This window comes from Phyllostomus hastatus, unplaced genomic scaffold (genome assembly GCF_019186645.2).
Source record: "Phyllostomus hastatus isolate PE091 unplaced genomic scaffold, TTU_PhHast_1.1 phas_contig_57, whole genome shotgun sequence".
Taxonomy (NCBI): domain Eukaryota; kingdom Metazoa; phylum Chordata; class Mammalia; order Chiroptera; family Phyllostomidae; genus Phyllostomus; species Phyllostomus hastatus.
In genome coordinates, this window is record NW_025333912.1 from 1674999 (window position 1) to 1680107 (window position 5109).

Consider the following 5109-nt stretch of genomic DNA (forward strand, 5'->3'; position numbering starts at 1 on the left):
TCCCCAGCCTGTGCTGTGAGCCCCGCCCACCCACATCTGGCGTTAGAAGTGCCCACGTGGCAGTTCTAACTGCCCACAGTGACTCACAAGCTGCAACCCCTTTAATGCCCACAGGCAAACTTCAGGTTTGTTGCAAGGTAAAGAGTCATAATTATTATAATATTTATATATTTTCTAGTAGTTTATTCTGTGTAAAATGGAGCTACCATTTTTATTAGGTTCCTATCTTGTGCGTCACTGCAGTGTGTGGGTGTTAAACCCCCAGTTGCTTCCTTTCATAAGCCCTGGAACGGGCAGAGCAGAATTGGCTACCTTTGAAATTCAAATGTCCTCTTTCTGGGTTGTTTCTAAAACTTAGCAGACGTCTAGAATCACCAGGGTGATTAGAAAAACCTAATTATATAGTTTCTCTGAATCATAAAATAGGTTTAATAAAAATACTTAGAATGAGAAAGACTTCACAAACTTAAGAAAAATCACAACTTTCTAATTGGATACTATATTAGATGTTATTGCATTCACAAGTATGGTCATTCTATCTTATTGAGGTGTTTAATTTTTTCACTCATTGTTTTTTCATTTTTTACATCTTATAAAAGAAAAAAGTAACTAAAGAGAAGGGTTTTTTTTTTACTTATAAAAGAAATAGTTTCATGAAGGGAGTGTGTGTGTTTACATATTAGGGATAAAGTTTTAAGTGCAATCTAAATTCATCCTGAAAAAAAAGTGTTAATGTTGCCTAATTGTTGGGTACTTACAGTAAAATGAAAACAGAAGGGAAAGAGAGGAGGGGAGAGGGGAAGGGGGAGGGAAGAAGGGAGGGAAGAGCAAGAGAAGGAAGAAATTTTGTGTTTTTTCTCCCCTAAGATGAGAAAAATCACTGCTAAAAAAATTGGAGTAGAAAAGTCTTAGTATTCATTCAAATGCCACAAAGTTCTTATGAGCTGGACATACACCTGTGGCCTATTGTATGGAAAAAGTAAAAGAGAAGAAAATACTAACATCAAGAGTTTTGAGAACTGGTGCATTCCGAAGCCTGGACGTTCTGAGCAGGCAGGGCTCCCGGCGGCGGTCCCTGCCTGGCAGAGTGAGTGGGCGTGTGCCAGACTCCCGGCCACTAGGGGCTGGGCTCGCCCGGGTAAACTGCTTTTCACTATAACACTGAGAGTCCTATTGACCTAGCCGACAGATGAAAAGTTTTTCATTAACCCTGAAATGCATTTCTGATCATAAGAAAGATCATTTTTAAATATGTGCCTCAGGTCAGTTTAATAGTGCCAAATGAATTGACTCAAAAGTGTATATTCACAGAGAAAATCCTGTTTTAGGGAATTTGTCTTGTCATAATAAAATAGTTTTATCATGGAAACATTTGCTGTTTTCCCTCTTTTTCACCTCCAAGCTTTATGAAGCTAAAGACTTTAACATGCAGTAATTATGCTTAATTAACATCAAGCAATTAGTTATATATGGTGTGCCACTGTTCTATAAACTGATATTAGGAACAGAACAAGGCCATAGGTATTTTTACAGTGTTTTATTTTTGGAATTTGCCCATTTATCAAACATTTAGTCAGTTATTTCTGAATAATTGGATTTTGAAATAGCTTATAGTTTTTGTTTTCTTGTTTTTTGTCCACTTTTCTATAAAAAGGATGTGAACTTTTATAGTTACAAAGAAAGGGTCATTTTTAAATTTAAGATTTATTTATTAAAATCCAGTCGGTCCTGCTTTAGCCTTACAGAGACGAAGACAAGAACCCTTTCTCACACCGGTCTGGCTCTTCGGAGAGACAGGTAAACAATCCAGGCTGGCCAAAGCAGTGGCCGTCCTTCATAGGAAACAGGTGTGCGAAGGGCCACAGTGCGGGACGAGGCAACACAGGCAACAACTAAGACCCACGGTATTGGAGTCAGGGAAAGCGTGCTCTAACATCGGCTCTGCTGTGTGATCTCAGTCCGATTTTAACCACCCTGAGTTTCTCCACAGTGATTCAAAGGATTAAGTGAAATCGCGTGTGTGAACCATTAGCACAGTGGTGGATTAAAAATGTCCTGTTTTTATAGAAAGCACTAGAGATGCAGGGTGCAGGGAACTGAGGACGAGCCCCCCTAGTGATGAACGTGTGACCGGGAGGGGGGCAGCTCACAGTGCCCGAGAGTCATCTGCGTGGGACATACACTCACTGCCGTGGAATCTGACGGGCATGCCGCAGTTGTATACCTGCCTGAAAGGAGCACAGCTGCGTGTTTTGAGCTCTGAAACCAGCAAGATCACAGCACTCTCCGGAGGGATGAGGTGGCCAAGCTCTGCCCAAGGAAGTTCTCACAGGAAGGCATTATGAAATGTCCTTATTCCTCAGAACTTAACTTTAAAATGTTCCCACTGAAGTCCAATGGGAGTTTTATGGGACTAAAAGATAGAATTAGGTCTTGTGTATTTTTAAAGGGTCATTCAAAAAGGCAAAGTCTAAATTTTTTACAGATGGCAGAGTAAGTACTGATGCAGTTGTCCAAAACTGGCCTTTTATATTTCCCAAAAGCAAATGTTTACTGAAAGAGGAGTCTACTATACTACCAATATTAAAAAAAAAATCCTGGATGCTTACATTGGACTACTCAGTACACATACACTGCCAAATACTTTTACAAAAATCAATAATAATATTTTCTGTGGTACCTGTTTTCAACCCTCTCTGAAAATTTTGCCCTGAAGTTGCTTTCTTTCAAACAGCAATATGTTTCTGAGGAAAAATATGACATCGTAGATGAGAATAGGTTTGTGAAAGCATATGCATTTTAAGGTTACTGTTAGCTTTATAGTCTCTACTGCACCACAGTGGGGCCCAGGCAAGGGTGAGGATGGTTGATTTTGCTAGGTCTTCTGGATAGCAAATTCAGAACTGATTTTTACTTCTTAGAGGATGGAACTCCTTTCAATACTCTTTCAGGGAGGAAAGGGGGGTTCAGAAATATCTATGCTCTTTCAACATTAAATAACTTAAAAAACAAAATTTTGATGAGTTAATGAAAAAGGTTAGAAATTTAAAAGTTCATCAAATATAGAGCTGAAGAATTAAAGGTGGTTTGTTACAATACACATTGGGTTTAATGAACTCAAAAAGTCTGAGGCAGGGTGAAGGGCTGTTCGCTTGGGCAGTACACATACTGAGACTGGAATGATCTGAAGATTAGTGTGGCCCCTGGGCAAGGATGACATGCAAATTCATGAAGTGCTCCATGTTTCATGTTTTTAAAAACACATGTAATGGAAATAGTTTTAAGAATGCTATTCTCATGCTATTTGAGAAGAGCTTTGTTGTTGTTGTTGTTTTACAGGAAATGAATATGAAATCCATTCTGTAAGGTTTTTAGAGAAGTGCCTAGAAACACAAGTAATGAAGATTGTTACATAGTACTAGATGCAAAAAAAAAGAAAAAAAGGTTTGGGGTAAAAACTGAAATTGTGAACTCAATTAATCATCCCACAGTAGCCACAGTTTAAAACTTTTTTATCTTCTTACATATTAAATGGGTTTCAAGTACTCTTCTAACAATGTAGATTTTTAAAAAAAATTTGTGTTCCATAGCTGGTCCACAGGAAATAAGAAATACCCCACTTTTCTTTCTCAGGAGACAATAAGCACAATAGATGTTCATTAAGACAACAATTAAAATTACCTGTGTATACACAATGATTTTGGCTCTTACTCAAAGGCCTGTTTTCTGTTATGAATTGTAGAAGTCTACATCCTTTTTAAAAAACAATAAAAATAAATGGTTAACTTGAAATAAAATAGTACCCCCATTTGGTGAAAGGTTTGGCAGTTTCTTATAAAATTAGTACACTCCCAATTTCCTGCCCAGTAATTCCACCTCTAGATATTTACCAAAAACTAAAAATAAAAATACACATCCACAAAACCTTTTGCACAAGAATGCTGTAGAAGCTTTACTCATAAGTGGCAAAAACTGGAAATTCAAATTTCAGCAAGAGGAAAATGGGTAAATTTTAGTACATTCCTACAGCAGAATACTACCCAGCAGCAAAAACTACTGCTATGCACAGTAACATGAATAAATCTAAGAGACATAATGCTGTGCAGAAAAAAGGCTAAACACAAAGCAGCACACACTTCCATGTATATGAAGGTCAATATTCAGCAAAACTAAACCAATAGTTTTAAAAATCAGAGAAATGGCCGCATCTGGGTGGAGGAGAGGGCTCCCTGGGAAGGACTGGAGGGCACTTGCTGGGATGATGACAATGCCTGCTCTCCAAGGGGTGGGGGTAAGGTAGCAGGAGTCATCAAATCTTACACCTAAAGTACGTGCACTTCACTGTACATTACTTCTATTTTGAAAGGAGTAGATGTATATATTCTAAAAGTTTTTTAACATATGTCATACAAATAAACCAAAGGAAGTATGGCTTCTTTTATGGGCCTTCCCAGATCGCTATCTGTGAACTTAAGTGGTTCTAACAACTCACTGAACATATTTAATTTACAACTGTGCATCATTTTTGTAACTGGTCTATTTTCCAGAAGGCAAGAGCTTGTCTTTTTTTGTAATTTAAATTGTTTGTAATACAGCACATAAATTGCCATTAAACATGGCAATGCAATGAGAGCCTCTAGAAGGAACAGGTGGATCACTTCCCATTTTTTTCTTATGACTTTGAGAATAAATCTCCCCCAAATGACACCTTTCTCCTTCAAACACTCCAGTTGTATATTTTATAACTTTTACATATGTCATTTTTACATGACAGTCACAGCTCCCACCTGGAGTTTTGCAACACTGTCCGCATGTTACCTTTTTTTTTAGAATATGCATGTTTTATTCTGAATAATTTTGCATAATAAAAATGAATGTACAAAATAATTAACACAAAATATTTTAACAAGCTGGAGTAAATCATGAAAGAAAAAAGCAGAAATATAATCCATGGCACAGTCTCCAAAAGTCATAAAAGTTCAAAAGCATTCTTCCAGTTTCACTAATAAAAAGACATGAATGTCAAGATATAAATCTCCATATCAAAAGTCTGACCTAATCTACTATATACTTGCCAGGCAATTAATACTGATGATGAGGGTAGCCAGA

The 5109-nt window shown here is 37.4% G+C and overlaps 1 non-coding gene across 1 annotated transcript; it reads left to right on the plus strand.

The window, feature by feature from the left end:
* The first annotated feature begins 3146 nt into the window (after window positions 1–3146).
* On the plus strand, window positions 3147–3248 carry LOC123824501. Its single transcript, XR_006786706.1, has one exon. It is a non-coding gene; the product is annotated as a U6 spliceosomal RNA (small nuclear RNA).
* Window positions 3249–5109: the final 1861 nt, after the last annotated feature.